The 25,176-nt window shown below is 41.0% G+C and overlaps 1 pseudogene; it reads right to left on the bottom strand.

The window, feature by feature from the left end:
- Positions 1–4,365: 4,365 nt before the first annotated feature.
- On the bottom strand, positions 4,366–4,482 carry LOC129407760 (5S ribosomal RNA; annotated as a pseudogene).
- Between the last annotated feature and the right edge of the window lie 20,694 nt (positions 4,483–25,176).

Below are 25,176 nucleotides of genomic sequence, written 5' to 3' on the forward strand. Positions count from 1 at the left end.
CAAAACCTTAATAGGAGCCAATTTGAAACCAATTCCATATTAGGAACAGGAAGTGATTTACACGGCAAGTTTATTTGTACAGCACAATTCACAAACAAAGTAATTCAAAGAACTGTACAGAATAAGAAATACATTACAATAAAAAATAAATAAAAACATAAAATTAAAGAGAAGAGTGTGGAATGAAAAATGAAAACCTTTCCGTCATACGCAGCTCAGCAGAACTGTTTTGAGCCTGGATTTAAACAGAGTCAAAGTTATGGAGTAAGAAAACTGTCAAAAATATTCGTGCGCGTAAAATAGAAATCCGTGCGTATTTGGGAAATCCGTGCATATTTGGCTGTAGTAGTTGCGCATAAAATAAATATTTGTAAACTCTCAAATGAGTCCAGTCGTACATAAAATATATTGTGTGTATTTTATCCATCAGAATACGAATTGAAAAATTACGACGTCATGAATTACAATCACGAAATGAAAATTTATGATTACGCTTTCATCAGTACGAATACGAATTCACAGACGGAATTTTACTGTCAAAAATACGTCATCACTTCACAGACATTATCATCGAGCAGAAGAAACATCGATCGAGATCAAGACTGTGCAGCTCAAGTTTGTAGCAGAGGGTAAACACAGAGTGGCTGTAGCCGTGAATGTTTTAATCTAAACATACAGAGAAACTGATATTTGTTAATTAGCCCTGGGATAACGTTACGTCAGATGTTCACCAACTGGCTCCACTATGTTATCTAACATATAGGTGCAATTTCCCGTTCAAAGGAGGTGTTTCTACACAATATTATACAGCAGCGTTCGGTTCCCGAATTCAAGACATTTTTACAATAGATTTTAATTAACCCACTTGTTGGTCGCTGTTGTAGCTCCTTGTGCTTTTACTCTGTGTTTATCCTCTGCTACAAACTTGAGCTGCACAGTCTTGATCTTGATCGATGTTTCTTCTGCTCGATGAATAATGTCTGTGAAGTGATGACGTATTTTTGACAGTAAAGTTCCGTCTGTGAATTCGTATTCGTACTGATGAAAGCGTAATCGTAAATTTTCATTTTGTGATTGTAATTCATGACGTCGTAATTTTTCAATTCGTATTCTGATGGATAAAATACACACAATATATTTTATGTACGACTGGACTCATTTGAGAGTTTACAAATATTTATTTTATGCGCAACTACAACCAAATACGCACGGATTTCTATTTTACGCGCACGAATATTTTTGACAGCTTTCTTACTCCATACAAAGTAGAGTCTGTCTCACATGTTCAGCAGGAAAGATCCAGGTTCAGTCGTGACTCTGGGCACCAGCAGGAGGCCGGTCCCCGAGCTCCTCAGACGGTTCATATGACACTAACATGTCACAGATGGACTTTGGTGCTCGGCCGTGGAGAGACTTGCACAAGCAGAGCCGCTTTAAAGTCTCTGAGCCTCAGGATGGAAAAGCAAAATAGTGAAATAAAAACACCGGGGTCACGTAGAGCGGGTTAATACGAACAGTTTAAGACCAAAATGACGAAGCTCACAGCAAAACTTACATAGAGACAGGCGACAGTTTTTCTTTGTAAGTCAACTGGAGTAAATGGAACCAGAAGTGTGCCCATGTTCACTTCCTGTTCGGAACGTGGCAGCTGGTGGGTTAACTATGTCCATTTACTGTATATACGTAGTCTATGCTCTTGATACAGTAAAGTGTAATAAGAAACTTTTGGCATGGTTTTGGCTCGACATAACAAGTCCAGCTGCAGTCAAAGTCCAACGGAGGCATGTGGATGTAAATGAGGCGGTATTTTCCACGTCTTGGGCGATATCTGAGCCTATAGTTTACACAGTCATAGATACAGGCCCATAAATGCTGGCACACATCCTGCTCATGATACCAGTTCCTTCCAGGGTCACCGCACAGGCCTTGACCTCCAGAGAGGGGCTCCGCTCCAGACACCAGACCCGTTTTACTATTTCTGTCTGGGCCTGGGCTTCGACTGTGAAAGCCTGAGGTGCCCAGGGGGTGATGAGGATTATGAAATATTATAGGTACGGCAGTTTATTTTGAAATTTGTTTTTTAAGTAATACTCGTGGAAACTGGTTAATTTAAAAACCCTTTAAAATTTTCAGTGTTTTTTATTTTGTCAACCCGCTGATAAAATAAAATCACTACCTAGGTACGTAAACAGTAAATAGTCACATTTTTATACAACGCTTTTCCAACTTTTAGGCTGTTTTACATCAAAGAACCACTCACCCATTCACGCACATTCATGCATCAGTGCAACAACAGCATTCATTTGTGGGAGCAGGAATCACACCTCCAACCTGTGAACGTTCTACCACTCGTGTTTCTGTCGGCAGTGAGGCGGTCGCTGTATCGGACCGTTGTGGTGAAGATCTCGATTTACCGGTCGATCTTTGTTCCTCCCCTCACCTGTGGTCATGAGCTCTGGGTAAAGACCGAAAGAACAAGATCACAGATACAAGCGCTCGAAATTCGCAGGGTGTCTGGGCGCTTCCTTAGAGACAGGGTGAGGAGCTCAGTCACACGGGAGGAGCTCGGAGTAGAGTCGCTGCTCCTCCACGTCGAGAGGAGCCAGTTGAGGTGCGTCGGGCATCTTTTTCTGGATGCCTCCTGGGTGCCTTCCTCGGGAGATGTTCCAAGCATGTCCCATGAGGCCCCAGGGAAGACCCAGGACACACGGGAGGGACTCTGTCTCTGGGCTGGCCTGGGAATGACTTGGGGTCCCCCGGAGGAACTGGAGGAAGTGTTTGGGGTGAAGGAAGTCTGGAAGTCCCTGCTTAGACTGCTGACCCTCGACCCGGCCCCAGATAAGTGGAAGAAAATGGATGGATAATCATGGGTTAACGGGCAGGTGCGGGTCTCCAAAAATGGACCCTTGCAGGACTCGGCCTTATGTAAGAAAAGAAACAAGAGAATTCAACATTACTGAAATTGCACCTTATAATCCAATGTGCTTTCCAGTCCGAAAAATACCATATATATTTGGAACGCAGTGGCTAGTGAGTTAGCTATGTCCATTCCATCTCTGGGTTCTGAAATGTTACCCGAATTTCCAAGTTGGACTTCCGAGATGCGTAGGTGTTCCGTGTAAATATCCACGTTATTACCGTCTTTGACTTTGTCCATTTGCGTTTTGATCCCAGCGTGTTTCCATTGTACATGCGCCTCCATCTTCCTGCTCTTTATCACTTCCGCCTGCCTTTAGCGGCCCACGCTAGCTCCGCCGCTATCTCCCGCGAGCGCTTTTATCACGCTCGTATCTCCGACCGCCATTGTTCAGAACTCACCTTGTTTGAACTAATGTTTATGTCTGTTTACGCTGTACAAACTCGGGCCTCCTGTGTATGAAAGTGAAAAAACAAAACACAAACCCGGACCGGACGTGCTAGCATGCGCCCGCTCCAGACACCTCGCTCGCCCGCTAACAATCAAGAGGGTCGCCGCTCCGCTTCCTGCGCCCCGTTTCCTGCTCCCCGCTTCCCGTGTGGCTTTTTATTGGCTGCGGAGTCATCACAGCGGCGACGCAGACAGGAAGTTGCCGCACCTACGCCACACGCCGGACAAATGGACAGGAAGTAGAAACGGCGGCGGCAGCGACTGAATGAGCGGATACTCTGCTTTAAGGCTATTTTTGAAGCTGAACTTAAACGTGAACATAAAGATGAGGGGATGGGCTTTCCTGTCCACGCTCCACTGAGTCCGGCTTTACTTTTACTCACTTCTTCTGTTTAAAAATAACTTTCGCTTACGGACACACTTGTCTAAAGAAAGAGGAACATGTCGTTTTATTTTAACTGGAGATTTTTTAAAAGCTTGTGTAATAAACGATCGCACATTACGCATTATTTTTATTTAATTAAAGGGCCCGCATTACTCTCTTTTCTGATATATGTTATAATGTAGTTTCCTCATCACAAACAGACCTGGAGTTATTATATTTAACACACAAACCCTGTGTATTTAGGCCAAGTTCTTCTCTCAGACAGAAAACACGCCGTCCCAACTTGTGATGTCATGTATTGATATAGGAAGTGCTCCACTGTGTTTTGAAACTCCAAACCACAATTCCAATAAGATCACAATACCACAATAATAAGTAAGTCTTTATTTATATAGCTCTTTTCACAGACATTTGTCACAAAGACGCTTTACCGATCATTATTCAACATTATTTATTCACTCCAAACCTGGTGATGTTGAGCTACTATTGAAGACGGAAGAGCAGCTGCCATGACGACCACCACCATCACTCATGCACGCATCATTTTCATACTAGGCAATGTGGGTGAAATATCTTGCCTAAGGACACAACGACAGTTTCTGTGACTGGCACCTCCCTGTGGCACCTGATTTTCCTAGTGTCTCCCATCCAAGTACTAACCAGGCCCGGCCTTGTTTAACTTCTGAGATCTGACGGGATCAGGCTTTGACAAGCTGGTATGGCCACATCTCAGTACTCTGGTATTATATAATATTCATCCATCCACTTTCTTCAGCTTATCCGGGTCGTGGGGGCAGCAGACTAAGCAGGGACTGACTTCCTTCACCCTGGACACTTCCTCCAGCTCCTCGGGGGGACCCCAAGACATAGCCCCTCCAGTCCTGGGTCTTCCCCGGGGCCTCCTTCTGATGGGACGTGCCCGGAACACCTCCCGAGGAAAGCTTCAAGGAGTCATCCAGAACAGATATCCAAGCCTCCTCAGCTCCTCTCAGCGTGGAGGAGCAGCGGCTCTACTCCGAGCTCCTCCCGTGTGACTGAGCTCCAACCACCCCTGTAGAGGAAACCCATGTTGGCCGCTCGTATCCACACTCTTGTCCTTTTGGTCATTACACAAAGCTCATGACCATAGGTTAGAGGAGGAACGTATATAATATCACAATAAAAATGTCACAATATCACAATAATGTCACAATAATATCAATAATATAATAATACCACAGTACCTTGGTATTATATAATATCACAATACCACAATATGACAATGCCACAATACCAATAATATCACAATACTCTGATATTATATAATATCACAATAATACCAATAATATCACAGTACCACAATACTCTGCATACCACAAACTGAAAACATAACTGTACCTGGATACATTATTTTACAACTATAATAATAGCACAATACTCTTTACTCAGTTACTCCTGAAAGAGGAGGTATTGTAATACTCAATTATATAATATCACAATAATATTACAATATCACAATAATAGCAATAATATCACAATACCACAATATTCTGAATACCACAGAATGAAATAATACCACAATACTCTGGTATTATACAATATCAGAATAATAATATCACAATACCACAATAATACCACAATATCACAATACCACAATAATATCAATAATATCACAATACCACAATAATACCACAATAATACCACAATACCACAATATACCAATAATACACAATAATACACACAAATAATATAATACCACAATAATACCACAATAATACACAATAATACCACAATAATACACAATAATACAATAATACACAATACACAATAATACAACAATAATATCACAATACCACAATAATATACAAATATATCACAATAATACCACAATAATACCACAATAATACACACATAATATCACAAAATACCAACAATAATACCACAATAATACCACAATATACCACAAATAAATACCACAATAATACACAATACACAATAATACCACAATAATATACAATAATACCAAATAATACCACAATAATATACAATACCACAATAATATCACAATAATATTACAATATCACAATACCACAATAATACCACAATATCACAATACCACAATAATATCAATAATATCACAATACCACAATAATACCACAATAATACCACAATACCACAATAATACCACAATAATACCACAATAATACCACAATAATATCACAATACCACAATAATACCACAATAATACCACAATAATACCACAATACCACAATAATACCACAATAATATCACAATAATACCACAATAATACCACAATAATACCACAATAATATCACAATACCACAATAATATCACAATAATATTACAATATCACAATACCACAATAATACCACAATAATACCACAATAATATCCACAATAATACCAAATACAACATAATACCACAATAATATACACAATAATACCACAATAATACCACAATAATACCACAATAAACACAATACCACAAATAATACAATAATCACAATAATATTACAATATCACAATACCACAATAATACCACAATAATACCACAATAATATCACAATACCACAATAATACCACAATAATACCACAATACCACAATAATACCACAATATACCACAATACCACAATAATACACATAATATTACAATATACAATAATACCACAATAATACACAATACACAATACCACAATAATATCAAATAATATCACAATACCACAATAATACCACAATACCACAATACCACAATAATACCACAATAATACCACAATAATATCACAATAATATCACAATACCACAATAATACCACAATAATACCACAATAATACCACAATACCACAATAATACCACAATAATATCACAATAATACCACAATAATACCACAATAATACCACAATAATATCACAATACCACAATAATATCACAATAATATTACAATATCACAATACCACAATAATACCACAATAATACCACAATAATATCACAATACCACAATAATACCACAATAATACCACAATACCACAATAATACCACAATAATATCACAATACCACAATAATACCACAATAATACCACAATAATATACCACAATAATATCACAATACCACAATAATACCACAATAATACCACAATACCACAATAATACCACAATAATACCACAATAATATCACAATACCACAATAATACCACAATAATACCACAATAATACCACAATACCACAATAATACCACAATAATATCCCAATAATACCACAATAATACCACAATAATACCACAATAATATCACAATACCACAATAATATCACAATAATATTACAATATCACAATACCACAATAATACCACAATAATACCACAATAATATCACAATACCACAATAATACCACAATAATACCACAATACCACAATAATACCACAATAATATCACAATACCACAATAATACCACAATAATACACAATAATACCACAATAATACCACAATAATACCACAATAATATCACAATACCACAATAATATCACAATAATATCACAATACCACAATAATATTACAATATCACAATACCACAATAATACCACAATAATACCACAATAATATCACAATACCACAATAATATCACAATAATATCACAATACCACAAAATGAAAACGTAACAGTGCCTGAATACATTTTCTGAAAAAGTATATTCTTAAAGTGTATTTTCAGTACATGTATTGAGTTACTTCTGTGTACAGCCTTAACCCCAGAGCGCCGCTTCACTCTCATTTGCTCTACAAATTCACGAGCATCATTCCCCATTCACAAAACAAGCTCGTGTAATCATAATCCTCGTAATGTCGGTAATGTTCCCCTCCCTCCTCCTCTGAGCTCATAAACGAAAACATCACCTGGGGGATTGTTCTAATAACCCGCTTTACTGCATATTCATTTGCTCTGCTCATTCCCCAGTAGAATACATTAGTCACAGCGCCGTCGTACCGGAGCCGACCGCAGCAGCTCGTTAGCCGCTCGTTAGATAGTTTGTTATTATTATGGGGTGACCCGGCCCTTGTTAGCGCGGTGACGGCACGACGAGCCGTACGCGCTAATGACATCTGCTCCAGAGGTTTGAGTCCATCGCGAATGGACGACGGGTTTTATGGTTGTCGGGGTTTACAGTGAACGGAAAAAAAGGCAAGAAACGTTTAGAGATCCACCGACCCACGGGTTGACGGTGCGATTCCAGCTCCCACAGGTGAATGCTGTCGTTGTGTCCATGGGCAAGACACTAAACCCACCCTGCTCCCAATATTATTCTATTTTCTGATCTATGTTATAATGTAGTTTCCTCATCACAAACAAACCTGGAGAACCTGTGTGTCATTTGTTAATTTGTTTTTCAAAATAAAACCAAAAATAAGAAAATGAAAAAAAAAACAACAACAATTTTCTTCATTATTTGTCTCCAAAACCTAAATGAAAAAACAGATAACGATTCATTTTTTCAGTTTTCGATTTTGTGTTTAAATAAATAATGGAAAAAAGCAGATAACGGCTGTTTCCAGTTTCCGTGACTTAAACTGCGATGCCGGACTGAACCAGGTCTAAACCAGGACTAAACCATTTTAAGTCCTGGTCTGGTCCCAGTCTGGTCCTGGTCTTAGTTCCGGTCTGGCCCCAGTCTCAGTCTTGGTCTGGTCCTGGTCTGGTCCCTGTCTCAGTCCTGGTCTCAGTCCTGGTCCGGTTCCGGTCTGGTCCTGGTCTCAGTCCCGGTCTGGTCTCGGTCTCAGTCCTGGTCTGGTCCTGGTTTCAGTCCCTGTCTGGTCCCTGTCTGGTCCCAGTCTCAGTCCCGGTCTCAGTTCCGGTCTGGCCCCAGTCTCAGTCTTGGTCTGGTCCTGGTCTGGTCCCTGTCTCAGTCCTGGTCTCAGTCCTGGTCCGGTTCTGGTCTGGTCCTGGTCTCAGTCCCAGTCTGGTCTCGGTCTCAGTCCTGGTCTGGTCCTGGTTTCAGTCCCTGTCTGGTCCCAGTCTCAGTCCCGGTCTCAGTCCCGGTCTGGCCCCGGTCTCAGTCTTGGTCTGGTCCTAGTCTCAGTCCCAATCTGGTCCCGGTCTGGTCCTGGTATGGTCAAGGTCTCAGTCCTGGTCTCAGTCCCGGTCTCGGACTCAGTCCTGGTCTGATCCCGGTCTAAGACCTGGTCTCAGTCCCTGTCTGGTTCCGGTCTGGTCCCGGACCTCATTCAGTCCTGGTTCAGTCCTGGTTCAGTCCTGGTTCAGTTCATCATCGCAGTTTAAATCACAGAAACGGGAAACGGACGTTATTTTTGGTTTTATTTTGAAAAACGAATGAACAAATTATATACGGATTCTGAAGTTGTGTTTTGTTTCATTCATTCATTCTGGTTCAGTCCTGGTTCAGTCCTGGTGTAGTCCTGGTTCAGTCCTGGTTCAGTCCTGGTTCAGTCCTGGTGTAGTCCTGGTTCAGTCCAGTCCTGGTTCAGTCCTGGTTCAGTCCTGGTTCAGTCCTGGTGTAGTCCTGGTTCAGTCCTGGTTCAGTCCTGGTGTAGTCCTGGTTCAGTCCTGGTGTAGTCCTGGTTCAGTCCTGGTTCAGTCCTGGTTCAGTCCTGGCGATCAGGTCTGTGGTTGCTCCGTGTATATATTTATAATCCACTAATGACACGGCGTAGGTTCAGTCCTGGTTTAGACCTGGTTTAGTCCTGGATTATTGGGCTGTTGGACCAGTGGGCTGACCCAGATTTATCACGGGCTCGGGGCGGGTAATGGGTGGAATGTTAAGAGGTGTGGGCGGGTGCGGGTCTCCAAAACTGGAACCATACACAACTCTGGACCACATTCACAGTACTGTTTTTTATTTTTTTATTTTTTTTATTAGGAATTTTGAGCACTACAAACAATTCTTGCCATGAATGCTGGATCGTTTAAAAGTTCTATATTACAGAAAATTGGCTCTGTGTTGTTGTTATCTCGTCAAAAACAAACTTGGGGTTGTGTTTTGTTTGAGTAATTCTTTATTTTTAGTCTGTAGGGATGTAACAATAACCGAAATATCGTGATATCGTATCGTCAAAAGTCTCACAATAATATCGTGGGTTGTCACAATATGTATCGAGTCACAAGTTTCTTTGCTTAAATCTAGATTTTATAGAAGTAACGTCTTATAACCATCGGGAACTACATTTCCCATGATTCATTTCAGGCCAAACAACATGAAGAAATATGTTTTTTATTTGAATTTTTGGGATTATGACGGGAATAATTCACACAAAAATCTTGTCAAGGTATTTTCAAAACAGAAACGTGTCCCATCTACAATTACATTAGTCTCTCCAAAATATCACAATAAATATCGAACAGAGAGATTTGGATATCGTTACATCCCTAATAAATACTAATTAATGACAAATTAACCATTCACAACTAGGCTATTTAGCGGTTAGTTACTTTTAAAATGTTTTCCCCTACAGATTACAGATTACACACCCCAAAATGTAGTTTGTAATGTAATCCATTAAATTACTTAAAGTGAGTAATGTAATCTGAATACTTTGGATTACTTGATTTGCTGTAGAGAAGCAAAGAGTTTTGTCGGCTAAAAGAAAATAAAAAAGCCCAGACTTTACTGAACCAAATTAAAAATATTATTGATAGAAGACGAGGAGACACGGACCACACAGCAGGATTTAGTTCTGTTAAATCCTGTTTTAGACCTGGTTTAGACCTGGTTTAGTCCTGGTTTAGATTTGGTTTAGGCCTGGTTTAGTCCTGGTTTAGACCTGGTTTATACCTGGTTTAGTCCTGGTTTAAACCTGGTTTTAGACCTGGTTTAGACCTGGTTTAGTTCTGGTTTAGTCCTGGTTTAGATTTGGTTTAGGCCTGGTTTAGTCCTGGTTTAGACCTGGTTTATACCTGGTTTAGTCCTGTCTTAAACCTGGTTTTAGTCCTGGTTTAGATTTGGTTTAGTCCTGGTTTAAACCTGGTTTATACCTGGTTTATACCTGGTTTAGTCCTGGTTTAAACCTGGTTTATACCTGGTTTAGACTTGGTTTAGTCCTGGTGTAGATCTGGTTTAGACCTAGTTTAGACCTGGTTTTAGTCCTGGTTTAGATTTGGTTTAGTCCTGGTTTAAACCTGGTTTATACCTGGTTTATACCTGGTTTAGTCCTGGTTTAAACCTGGTTTATACCTGGTTTAGACTTGGTTTAGTCCTGGTGTAGATCTGGTTTAGACCTAGTTTAGACCTGGTTTTAGTCCTGGTTTAGTCCTGGTTTAGACTTGGTTTAGACCTGGTTTTAGTCCTGGTTTAGTCCTGGTTTAGACTTGGTTTAGTCCTGGTGTAGATCTGGTTTAGACCTAGTTTAGACCTGGTTTTAGTCCTGGTTTAGTCCTGGTTTAGTCCTGGTTTTAGTCCTGGTTTACACCTGGTTTAGTCCTGGTTTAGTCCTGGTTTTAGACCTGGTTTAGACCTGGTTTAGTCCTGGTTTAGTCCTGGTTTAGACCTGGTTTAGACCTGGTTTTAGACCTGGTTTAGACGTGGTTTAGTGTCCGGCAATGAGTGGAATTACAAAAAAAAAAAAAAAAAGAGATTTAGCCCAAAATGTAAAAACAGGAAAATCCCGCCATGTAATCTACTTATTTCAACAAAGTAACTGTAATCCAATTACCACTCACTGAAACAGTAACTGTAACTGAACACAGTTACTCATAATTTGTACTCTGATTACTTAACTCTGGTACATGTAATCTGTTACTCCCCAACAGTGGATGTTAATAAGTGCGCCCTAAAATAAAGCGTTACCAAATAGCGTAATATGTGTTCTGTCCATCTTTAAGTGAACAACTGTGACTGTGCGACATACAAAGGGTTAAACCGTGTCTTTTAACGCGGCGGTGGGTTTGGGCGGGGGGCATGTCGGGCGCGGGGGGGGGGTTAATTCTGCACCGTTTTGTTGGTGGTCACGTCGAGCATTTTCTACATCGCCCAGAGGGACAGGCTTCTTTTTCGGTGCACTCCGGAGGGACACATCGGAAACACTGGTAGCACTTAAGCTTGGCCAAATAAACAATTAGCCCGAAATGATTTACAGGTGGGCGCGCGGAGCCGCCCGGTCCGGCTCTCCGAGGGGCGGTCAGTGTTATGAGAAACGTTATGTAATGTCCTCAGCTGTTTGGAGGACAGAAAACCGCAGGACATGGGAGGAGGACTTTAAATATCGGCTCCCGGCGCTCGCATGGTTTTCCAATACGTTTGAACTGTAACGGTGCGGATACAAAGCGACGGTCTGCGCTTGTTTTTGTGGTGAGGGCCCATTCGCTGGCACCGCCCTTCTCTAGGGGGAGCAGCGTAAAATTTATATTCGACTAAAAATACTAAAGAGGCAAAATTCTGAGGTTGAATGAATGTATTTGAGTGAAAAGTGTGAATTTCAGAAGGATAAACCGATTAAAGTTCCTATGTTACACAAAATTGACTCTCGTGAGCTTTAAGTCATGTTTTAATGTTGTTACCGCCTCAAAAACAGACCTGGAGTTGTGTTTTGTTTCATTCACACATGTTTGAGTGATCCAGGTTTATGAGTCTGTCTACGTCTACAAAGCTCCAAATGTTCTGTTACACCTTGTGATGTCATGAAGTGGTAGTTTTCAAGTGAACAGCTCCTGCTTCCTACCTTTAGTTCAGTAGAAATCAGCAATTCCAGGGCTGTATTACCACATGACATCACAAGGTGGAGCAGAGGGTTTTTCTATCCTGATTCATCAGCCGGTTTCACTTCGTGGAAACCGTCTGACCTCGCAGCGTTAGGATTCGTTCGCTCGACGGTAGGCGGGTACTTTTTTTTTCATTTAACCAAACGCTGCTATTTGGTCGGGGCTAACTGGTATATTAAGCTTTTTCCAAATCCTGTAGGAAGAAGGACAATAACGTCTTTCCCCTTGATAAAATTCACCAAACATTCTCTTTTTCCGGTTTTAAATCCTCGATCTCGGGAATCATTTACAACAGAGAATATATGACTCTTCTCTGATTGGCTGGTGCCTGAACTCACACTTCCAGGGTTTTTGCAAACTGTCTAGAGCAGGGGTGTCAAACTCATTTTGGTCCGGGGGCCGTATCCAACCTACTTTGATCCCAAAGGGGCCGGATCAGAAAACTCATGTCATATAAACCCCAAAAATAACAATAACTTCAAATATTTGTGCAGAGAAACACAAATCTATTACAGAAATCTTTTTTTAATTGATGAACTTCTTTCTTATTATAATATTATGAACAACCTGAAACTTGAAGAAAAATTCAATTTCAACACAATGTTTTAACATGAACTTGTATGTAAACAGGAATAAGTCAATTTTTGTTGTAAAATCCTGCACTCGGCTCCACTTTTCTCATGTTGGACATTTTTCTGATGAGGGTGTCACGGTCAACAGTCAAAACGATCGTCCTTTAAGAGCGTTTGGAAAGAGACAAGTCTTCATTTGTGCTGCTCTGGTGGGAGGGGCCACGTACAGAGACGCTGGAGACGCTGCTGTGATAAACACCACAGAAAATTAACAATATTTTAATAGAAAATATAATTAAAATATTTTAGTAGAAAATCAGCCAAGGGCCAGATTAAAAGTCTTGGAGGGCCGGATCTGGCCCCCGGGCCTTATGTTTGACACCTGTGGTCTAGAGTATTCTGATTCCTGACCTAGTCGCTGGAGAGAAATGAAATTGAGCGGAGGCAGTAGGTGGCTCCAGCCTGGCGAAGTGTCTTTTGCTTGAGAGAAGAACTCAACTAAATATACATAGTTTGTGTGTTAAACTTGTGAATGCAACAGAACACAACTCCTGGTCTGTCAGAAAATAGCGTAATATGGGCCCTTTAAAACAATATAAACTTTAAAAGCTACATGATGCTGCCAGGTCAGTTTTGAGAGCCATTGCCAATGGTCACAGGAGAAAATACAGGAGAATAGTTCCAGTGTTCTAAAATCTTCCTGGAGTAGCCGACTTTCCCAGTTATTAAATAAACTGCTAGTTTTGAGTCTTTTTGTGTATCTCTATTTATGATGCATTTAAAAAAATACTTTTTTGTCCATTTCTGCTCCTGTACACTGTACACTGGCAATGCAAAAGTGTGTGATAAAGTTTCTCTTAAGCTGCTTTCAGACATGAGTTCAGACGCACCCAGGTTGTTTTGGACGCTGTCGATGAATGGTAGAAAAATACCTGACGTGTGTCCAGGGCATCTGCTGTGGTTTGCACTTTATTTTCCTGATAAAGAGAGTGGCTTTAGTTTATTTATTATATAAAACACATCAGCGCAGGTGATCGGCTCGCGGCGGCGTATATTTATATTTGTGCTCTGCTAATGACCCACCATAGATTTCTTCTTATGGTGTTGGGTCTTTCTCTTTCTTCTCCTCCTTCCGTTGCAACATCGCTGGATAATAGTGCTTTTTATTATTTGTCTGATGCCAAAATTTCAGCCATTTCACCTTCTGAATAAGTGTCCAAGGCATCTGACGCCTGAACGCTCGAGACTGTGTCGATGCCAGATTCTCACCGTGCTGATGCCTCAAGACCTGCGGCAAAAAAGCAAGACGCCGTTGATGCGCCAGTGTGAACGCAGTCTTATACCAAGAAAAAACCTGCTACATGCAAACTCCATACAGAGAAGCCCTACAAGCAGGTATCAACTAATTTTATTTTTATTTTTTTCGTAGCCAATGCCGATACTGATTGTTTACAATCTAGTGCAACTTAATGGCCAATAAACTCTAAAACAGGCATGTCCAAACTATGACAAATGTCAAATGTGGCCCTCAGACAAATTTTTCTTGGCCCTCAGGCTTCCAGTTAAATTGGCTCAAATAACCTTGCATCAATAAAAAATTAACTTCTTTCTGCAAGTTCTGGAAAATCTACCTGGATAAAGCTAATATTGAATATTTAGTGTGTGGTTTTAAGGATCTTAGCCTGAATAAAGACTGATGGCTCATTCTAACGTGTTAAACATGCACATATTTCAATTATTCCCTGTACTGCGCATCAGTCTGCCGCCCTCCGTCCGCCCTCTGCTTCGTCTGTGTTTAGAGATGTGGCCCTTGATGGAAAAAGTTTGGACACCTCTTCTCTAAAACAAACTATTTTGGGACGATATCTAAATGATGTAATATTAATTTCTGACAAACTCACCTACAGTTCCTTTTTTACCACAAACCTTCAAGAGAGCTGCTGTTTTGAGCAGTTAGGTACTTGTATTAGTGTTCAGATACAGTTTTACGCATTCTCTTTAGGCAGTAGGTCAGCCAAAACAAAATATCAGACTTCTGCTGGAGACTGAAAAGCTCAAATATCAGCACAACCGATATACGTGTCTGTCTCTACCTACAATGTTTCAGACCCAAACCTCTTGCTGCACACGAGGCAGGAATCCAAACCACTCTGCCACCAGCACCTTTCCCAACCGTCTTATATAAGCCCGTCTCCCTTCTCCGTTGTCTGTCGTCTGTCATAACTCACGCCGCTCCTCGCTCCCAACACTATCTCCCTCTATCCTCCGACCCCGTCAGCTGCCAACACCAATCACAGGGCTGCGTTTGTGCGCCAGCAGCTGTCTGCACCAATCAGGACGCACGTGTGGCATCTGCTTTTCACCGGGAGAAAGGCGCAGTGTGGCGGCCGGACAGACGAGCCCTCTCTGGGTACATGTGTGCGGGGGCGGGGGGGGCGGTTGAAGGGGGCATTTATCAAACCAGGAAACCAAAGCAACAATGGAGAGGTTTGGCCGGCGATAAAACTCTGTGTGTTCGGGAACAGCTGTGCGCTAAATCAGCAGATATCTGGCCCAAATACAGCGACGCATTATCGAACTTGGCGCAGCGCGGACACTGGACACTGGTGCTGTGTCCGTGAGCAAGACGCATGGTGGGCATAGTGGTTAGGATTCCGGTCTGGCAGCAATAAGGTTGTGTGTTGGGTCGAAGGGAACAGTGGAGGCTTTCTTGGCGGACCTGGTGTGTTCTGGGTCCACTAAAGTTTTCCCATTGAGGGCAACTGTTTGAACCTGGACAAACCCACAGCGTTGTGGATCTCAAAGGAAAGTTCTGTTTCAATAAAAGTGCCAGTTGTTTGTGTGTTTTTACTGGACGTAAACTCTTTAAAGGGACAGTCCGGAATTTTGGACATAGGACCTCATTTCCTAGGTAGCCAGAGTGGGATCAATCCGTATGTGGCGCAAAAGTCCGGCATCGCAGTTTTCATTTACAGTCGTCCTTCGCTATATCGCGGTTCAACTTTCGCTGTTTCGAAGATTTTTTGTGTACAATTTTGCATGCCTTGTATTGCGTTCCTCCCGCTGCGTCCTGATTGGCTGAGGGACTCCTGTCTCCTGTACGGTACAGTACAGTAATGCATTCAGCTGCCAAATGTACATACATTTTCGATCGCTACTGATTCTGAAGTGCTGTGTATTTCCCCGACAAAACCCACAATGTCGACGAAACGTTCTGCACCGACAAAGGCTCCTGCGGTCGCTCCCAAAAGGCAGAGGAAGATCTAACCATTGCAAAAAAAGTTGGACTTCTGGACACGCTGAAAGAAGAGAGAAGTTACACGACTGTAGCAGAGTCCAGCACTGGATCAGGTACCCGCAAATCGTTTCTGAAACAGGCGGGTTTTAACGTTATGGAATTTTACGGGCGGTAGTGATTACACACGGACTAAACCAGGATTAAAACAGGACTAAACCAGGACTAATCTTGGACTTAAGAGAGAGAACCCTGAGCCCGAGAAGCAGGGGAGTCCCGCACCGAGTCGTATATCCTCAAATAGTTGCTGAAACCAGGACTTAAGAGAGAGAACAGGGGGGTCCTTAAAGGACAATCGTGCTACGGCCGCGCTTACCTCAGTGAGGCGCAGAGCTGAGCCGGTCCTTTCTCCTGCGGTCACCTTCGAGCCCGTCCCAACAGTGAGTCCTGTTTCAGTTCTGGTTTAGTCCTGGAATCAATCTGAGGTTAGTCCTGGGCTAGTCCTGATTTAGTCTTGGTTCAGTCCGTGATGTCTGCTGCCCAAAAGTTTGATATAATCTCGGGTTAACGGGCGGGTGCGGTGCAGGACTCTGATCTGTAGGGCTCCATTACAGAAGAAATGAATCTTCGGTTCGTTACATAAAGAAAAAAAACAACAAAAGGACGACAGCAGCAATAAGTTTTAAGAAGGATGCAAAAAGGGTTGTAACTGTCCTGTGAGAGAAAAGTGTATAAAGTTTGAGGTGAGAGGTTTTACAGCCTTAAAACAAATATAATAATTGTAAAATATAAAGAGAATTTCACCTATCGTGGATTATTTTTAGAACGTAACCCCCACGATAAACAAGGGACCACTGTAAACACAAAATCAAAAACAAAAAAAACAAAAAACAAATCCGAACCGTTATCTCTTTTTCACTTTGGTTTTGGAGATAACTAATGGAGAAATTTTTGGTTTGTTTTCTTCTTTTTGGTTTTATTTTGAAAAACTAATGAATGATACATGGATACAGCTCCAAAAAAGTCAATTTTCCTTGTTCAGATGATGGAACAGTGAGTAATGTCCCTGGAATTTCCTCTGTATTAAACCTAAGTACTGTACTTCCATGTCAAGTTAGTGGTCAGATCTGTGGAGAGTCGGGCCTGCTCAAAGTGCAGCGCACGTTTTTCCAGCTGTAAAAACACATGTAAGTGAAATGTCGCACTGTGGAACATTTCGGGCGAAGCGGTGACATCTCCAACGACAACTGAGCGTAAAACCTCCCCTTTAAACATACCGTCGGCATGAGCGCAGGCCGAGCTGTTGGAGCCCGGTGTGAGGAGCCATTGTGCGATTGTGGAAAGTGACCTGGTCCGAACTCGGGGAGAAACACAACTCTGGGTCTCACACACTTTCCACACGCTCAGCAGTTCGACAGTCAGACACGGACCGTTCACACGCCGGAGGAACATGTTTTACTCCGAGTTTAGTCCGTCAAAAGCCCCAGTGTGATCCTTTTTATTCTACGTACAGATCATCCAGTCGTGCCTCGCTGACTTTCTTGTAAGAGTTCACGTTCCAGGTGTCACAGTGGGGTGCCAGAGACAAAAAAACGCCGAAGTATGAATGTGGTGTGAGTCATAGTCGTGGTCGGAGGGGCTGATGGTGCAGATTCAGTCAGTCTGCTCCAGAGAATGAACAATGCTGTGTAAAGAGTCTTTGGAAGTGTTGAAAGGCGCCAAATAAATCCAAAGTTTAACTAATAATTACACATGTTCTCCCTTTAAATTGAGTTCCACCAGAAAATACTTTTGTATATCTCTAAAGACAGTGTGTTTGTCTTGGTGTATAATTCATTTGCAGTGACTGTTGGGCCAAACAGCAAGGCCAAAAATTCAAGTTAATGCATCTGATATAAAAATGTATTGAACAGATACATATGTACTCTAGTTTATGAAACTGTTGACCTTTTTTCTGTACCATTTTTGGTTCTAAAGTTACATACGTTTTAAACAGACCATGTATGAAACATGGAACAAAAATTATTTCCCAAATTTCAAAGACCTGAAAATCATGTCAATAAATGGATGTATTTCATCATATCTTGTGTTATTCCATCTTTGAACTGTTGATGAAGGTACATGATTTTACAAAAAAAATGTATTTAAAATGATAAAAAATTTGCTTGGAAGAAATAGAAATAGTTTCCTTTCATTTTGAAGTAATCTTAAAGTATTCAGAAGAAAAAAGTTGACAAATGATGTAAAATCCTGCACCTTCTACTTGTTTGTACAATTTTCCCTCCGTTACTTTTCCCTCCGTTACCATGACCTTTCTTAATAAAAAATCTCATGAGTCAAAAAGTAAGAGGTTTTTCAACCTAATCTTGTACCATATGGTAGAAAACTATATGAAGCAAATATTCAAACCAGTTTGTTAAGGATATGTAAGTGAGAACCAAGAGTTATCACTGTTTGGATTTATTGCCAAAAAGTGCTGCATATTTCATTCCCTCCGTTACCGACATGAGTTTTTAAATTTTTTGTCAACAACTTGAAAGAATATCACAGGTTTAACTTGACCCTGTTGGAGTGTAACTCTTTCCTACATTCTGATACTTTACTTATTTCAATAGCCCTCTAGTTTCTGAATAAGAGACATTTGAATGTCAAAAATCTGCCCCTGTTTCCCTCCTTTACTGCTTGACCAGACCCTGGTACATTTTTGGGGTTAGAAAAAACTTGTGTGTCATGGATTTATTGAATTACAGGTGTTTTTTTTTTAATTTTTATTATTATTATTACAGAAAAACACCTTGAAAGACTTTCTTACTGTGAGTTACTTCTCTCCGCAAATCTGATTTGTAAGTTTCCCTGGTGACATTGCCAACCTGCTTCCACGAAGACTTGGTGTATGCTCCCAGCTTTGGCTGTTTTAAATGTGCTATACAAATACATTTGATTAGATTTTTCAAAAGCCAATATTATTATTATTATCTTACAACATTTTTATTCAAATATTAGGCTAAATGACATTCTTTTCTGTGATAGCATGAAAGGGGTGGGTTTTCGAATGTGATTGGGCGGAAATCATTCACTGGATTCGCCCAAAGACAATAATCTGATAACTCCAGAAATCCCATACTGATCAGATTTCTGGAGTGCACGTAAACATAACCACTGACAGAACGATGGGGTTGCTCACGACGAGTAACTGATTAACAGCAAGGAGGGTGTGAATAGAACTAAAATACTGAAACATGCATGGATAAAATCTACAACCTCATGTTTTTAATAAGAAAACGCGAACATAACATGATAGAAAGGTTGTGTAATACCTCCTCTTTAATTACGTCTGGTACGTCCTCTGTAAAGTCCTGGTTGTTCCGGTCACTTCTCCTCCGCTCCCTTCTGCCGATGACGCCCACTAACGAGGCGTCAGTCCCCCATCAGCGCACACTGGGCCCGGGGCAGCCTCGGGTGACCCCCCCTAACCTCCCCGTGACCTCTGCTGACCTCCGGTGTGAGGGTCGCTTCCTGTGCCCGAAGGCGCCTCGAGGGCAGCGCCCACACAGAGGTCACGAACGAGAACCACAGGAGCGCGTCTCATGTACTTCGTTTTATTTAAGGTGTGACTTGTGCTTGATTTTTGAAGAAGGTTAAGAGGTTTAACCAAGTCTAAACCAGGACTAAAACCAGGTCTAAACCAGGTCTAAACAAGGTCTAAAGCACTACTAAACCAGGACTAAACCAGGTCTAAACCAGAACTAAACCAGGTCTAAACAAGGTCTAAAGCACTACTAAACCAGGACTAAACCAGGACTAAACCAGAACTAAACCCAGGTTTAAACAAGGTCTAAACCAGGACTAAACCGGGACTAAAATCAGGACTAAACCAGAACTAAACCCAGGTTTAAACAAGGTCTAAACCAGGACTAAACTGGGACTAAAATCAGGACTAAAACCAGAACTAAACCAGTACTAAACCAGGACTAAAACCAGGTCTAAACCAAGTCTAAACTAGGTCTAAACCAGGTCTAAACCAGGACTAAAATCAGGACTAAAACCAGGTCTAAACCAGGTCTAAACCAGGACTAAAATCAGGACTAAAACCAGGTCTAAACCAGGTCTAAACCAGGACTAAAATCAGGACTAAAACCAGGTCTAAAATCAGGACTAAAACTAGGTCTAAACAAGGTCTAAACCAGGACTAAAATCAGGACTAAAACCAGGTCTAAACCAGGTCTAAACCAAGTCTAAACCACTACTAAATTAGGACTAAACCAGAACTAAAATCAGGACTAAATAAAATGTTTTTTTAGTTATTGTTGCATCATAACTATTAATCTAAGCGAAAAGTCCTGTAATTCCGTGTATTGTGACGACCCTCGATATTATTGTGGGACTCTGACGATACGATATCTCGGTATCTTAAGTTTTTTTTTTTTACATCCCTGGCTAACAGTGTCTTAATATTTCAGTTTCGAGAAAATGAAAACTGCCCCAGGTTTGTTTACGAGTGTGCAAACGTCAGATATGATCAATATTTAAAGATGCTCTATGTAACCTTTCTGGAGAAGAATACACCACCTGCTCGTCTCCATGGAGATCACATTTCACGTATGAGACTGGAAACAGATATCGGAGCCAACACTGAAAAAATAGGTGGATTAGATTTCGGTTTCATGATATCGTTTGAGCTGATCTCCTCTTCCTGTAAGACTCAGGCTGCAGGACTTAACGCTCAATTCGGATTTTTTGTGTGAAATCCGATGTTTTCGCGAGGTCGTTCACATTTCCAATTAAATGCGACTTGTATGTGACTCCAGTGTGAACATTAAACGGCCCGAAAGTGTCCCACATGTGACACTGTTGTTGTCCAAACATGGACGCAGCATCGAGCATCTGGAGATTTTAAAGTTCCTCTCGTACCGGAGCCAGAACATGAACAACTTACTTGTTTTAAGGAGGAGATTGAGAAGGAGAAGGACGAGGTTTTTGGTCGTGGCGTTTTGTCCGTTGAAAGGAACGTGTGGACAGTGTCGGGAAGGTGACTTTTAAAATGTTTTCCCCTACAGATTACAGATTACATCCCCCAAAATGTAGTTTGTAACGTAATCCATTAAATTACTTAAAGTGAGTAATGTAATCTGAATACTTTGGATTACTTGATTTGCTGTAGAGAAGCAAAGACTCGGAGATCGTCACATAAAATATTTTGTCTGATAAAAGAAAATAAAAAGCCCAGACTTTACTTAAAACAAATTAAAATATTATTGATAGAAGAAGAGGAGACACGGTCCACGCAGATGTTTAAATCCTGTTTAGTCAGTCCTGGTTTAGTCCTGGTTTCCTGGTTTTAGTCTGGTTTTAGTCCTGGTTTAGTAGTGTTGGTTAGTCCTGTTAGTTAGACCTGGTTTAGACCTGGTTTAGTCCTGTTTTGTTTTAGTCCTGGTTTAGTCCTGGTTTAGTCTTGGTTTAGACCTAGTTTAGACCTGGTTTAGACCTAGTTTAGCCCTGGTTTAGTCCTGGTTTAGTCCTGTTTTAGTCTTGGCTTAGACCTAGTTTAGACCTGGTTTAGACCTAGTTTAGACCCGGTTTAGTCCTGGTTTTAGACCTGGTTTTAGACCTGGTTTTAGTCCTGGTTTAGTCCTGTTTTAGTCTTGGTTTTAGTCCTGGTTTAGTCCTGGTTTAGACCTGGGTTTAGACCTGGTTTAGACCTGGTTTGGACCTAGTTTGGACCTTGTTTATTGTCTGGTACTGAGTGGAATTACCGGGGAGAAAAAAAGGGGATACCGCTGGTTTAGTCCAGTTGAAGTCACAGAAACGGGTCGTTATCTGATTTTTCCATTCTTCATTTAAACACAAAATCAAAAACTGAAAAAAACAAATCATTATCTGTTTTTTCATTTTGGTTTTGGAGACAAATAATGAAGAAAAGTTTAGTTTTTTCATTTTCTTATTTTTGTTTTTATGTTGAAAAACGAACGAACGAATGACACACGAATTGGTGTTACTGCTTCAGAAATCAAGGTTTGTAGATTTTTAGGTCGTTTTATTTCATAATTTATATAGATAAGGGGTGGGCAAACTACGGCCCGGGGGCCATATGCGGCCCTTTAATCTTCTTAATCTGGCCCGCCGAACTTGATAATATCCAGTGTTTTTCAAAGTAATTTCAATAAATAGTAAATATCGTGGGACCTGAAAGACAGATATTTTGTTGTAATGATTTTCAATTATAGGATATTTCAATAACATGAGATATTTTCTACGTATCCCATGTTATTTTTTTTTTCTCTTATGAGGTGGATTACCAAAAAACTCCATCCGTGTGCTTGTAGTCCGGCCCTTCCCTCAAATTTTAAAACCCTTTGTGGCCCTTGAGTCAAAAAGTTTGCCCACCCCTGATATAGATTCATGTCTGTTACTGGCAACAGACCAAAAGAATAAATTACACTGTGTTATTTTTCTTTTTATTTGCATCACAAATTCAGTTTTCGGTCGTTCATTAGCTGTCAGATCTTCATGGTACGTCAGATATTACACAACATGTTTCCTCTCCCCTTTAAACCTCCCTCTTCCCCTCTCTTTCCACATATTTCCGATGACATTCCCCCTCCCCAGCTGACTGCGCCGCTCTTGACGTCCCCTTTGATGCGACGCCTACGCGCGGCGGCCTCAGCGCGCCGAAAACACACCGCGTCACCCGCATTAGCATTGCAGATGTCGGCGATAGGATCTGTGAATGGACCGCGCGCATTCCCCGGCCTGAATCCTCGCATTGTCCGGAGCCGGGACGGGGGGGCACTTCGTTAGCGCCGTCCCGTGCTGTGCGGGATCGCGTGGGCGGGCGGGTGCGTTCGGGGTCCACGGTCGACGGTAGGAATTCGCAGTGCGTCTGTGTGGGATTGAAGGCTTTGGTCTTATCACAGCCAAATGTCAGGTCAGAGGATGAAGCCGAGTGGAAGGAGAAGAAGAAAGCATAGCCCGGATGGTTGTGGCTGAGCGAGAGATACAGGACTGCATTCAGATAATACTCCCTACAAGTGGGCAACAACTCGCCCTTATGGAACAGATAATACTCCCTACAACTGTACAACAACTCGCCCTTATGTAAGAGATAATACTCCCTACAACTGTAACTGTACAACAACTCACTCTTATGTAACAGATAATACTCCCTACAACTATACAACAACTCACCCTTATGTAACTGATAATACTCCCTACAACTGTAACTGTACAGCAACTCACTCTTATGTAACAGATAATACTCCCTACAACTGTACAACAACTCACCCTTATGTAACAGATAATACTCCCTACAACTATATTATGTAACATATAATACTCCCTACAACTGTACAACTCGTCCATATGTAACAGATAATACTCCCTACAAGTGGGCAACAACTCGCCCTTATGGAACAGATAATACTCCCTACAAGTGGGCAACAACTCACCCTTATGGAACAGATAATACTCCCTACAAGTGGGCAACAACTCGCCCTTATGTAACAGATAATACTCCCTACAAGTGGGCAACAACTCGCCCTTATGTAACAGATAATACTCCCTACAAGTGGGCAACAACTCGCCCTTATGTAACAGATAATACTCCCTACAAGTGGGCAAAAACAACTCGCCCTTATGTAACAGATAATACTCCCTACAAGTGGGCAACAACTCGCCCTTATGGAACAGATAATACTCCCTACAAGTGGGCAACAACTCGCCCTTATGTAACAGATAATACTCCCTACAACTGTAACTGTACAACAACTCACTCTTATGTAACAGATAATGCTCCCTACAACTGTACAACAACTCGCCCTTATGTAACAGATAATACTCCCTACAACTGTACAACAACTCGCCCTTATGTAACAGATAATACTCCCTACAACTATATTATGTAACATATAATACTCCCTACAACTGAACAACTCGTCCATATGTAACAGATAATACTCCCTACAACTGTACAACTCGTCCATATGTAACAGATAATACTCCCTACAAGTGGGCAACAACTCGCCCTTATGGAACAGATAATACTCCCTACAACTGTACAACAACTCGCCCTTATGTAACAGATAATACTCCCTACAACTATATTATGTAACAGATAATACTCCCTACAAACTATATATGTAACAACTCCCAACTATGTAACAGATAATACTCCCTACAACTGTACAACAACTCGCCCTTATGTAACAGATAATACTCCCTACAAGTGGGCAACAACTCACCCTTATGTAACAGATAATACTCCCTACAAGTGGGCAACAACTCGCCCTTATGGAACAGATAATACTCCCTACAAGTGGGCAACAACTCACCCTTATGTAACAGATAATACTCCCTACAAGTGGGCAACAACTCACCCTTATGTAGCAGATAATACTCCCTACAACTATATTATGTAACATATAATACTCCCTACAACTATATTATGTAACATATAATACTCCCTACAACTGTACAACTCGTCCATATGTAACAGATAATACTCCCTACAACTGTACAACAACTCGCCCTTATGTAACAGATAATACTCCCTACAACTATATTATGTAACATATAATACTCCCTACAACTGTACAACAACTCGCCCTTATGTAACAGATAATACTCCCTACAACTATATTATGTAACATATAATACTCCCTACAACTGTACAACAACTCGCCCTTATGTAACAGATAATACTCCCTACAACTATATTATGTAACATATAATACTCCCTACAACTGTACAACAACTCCCTTATGTAACAGATAATACTCCCTACAACTATATTATGTAACATATAATACTCCCTACAACTGTACAACAACTCGCCCTTATGTAACAGATAATACTCCCTACAACTGTACAACAACTCGCCCTTATGTAACAGATAACCCTATGTCCTATCAATCATTATAGTGTT

The sequence above is a fragment of the Boleophthalmus pectinirostris genome, unplaced genomic scaffold (genome assembly GCF_026225935.1).
Source record: "Boleophthalmus pectinirostris isolate CB_2022bp ecotype Guang Dong unplaced genomic scaffold, ASM2622593v1 HiC_scaffold_13, whole genome shotgun sequence".
Taxonomy (NCBI): Eukaryota; Metazoa; Chordata; class Actinopteri; order Gobiiformes; family Gobiidae; genus Boleophthalmus; species Boleophthalmus pectinirostris.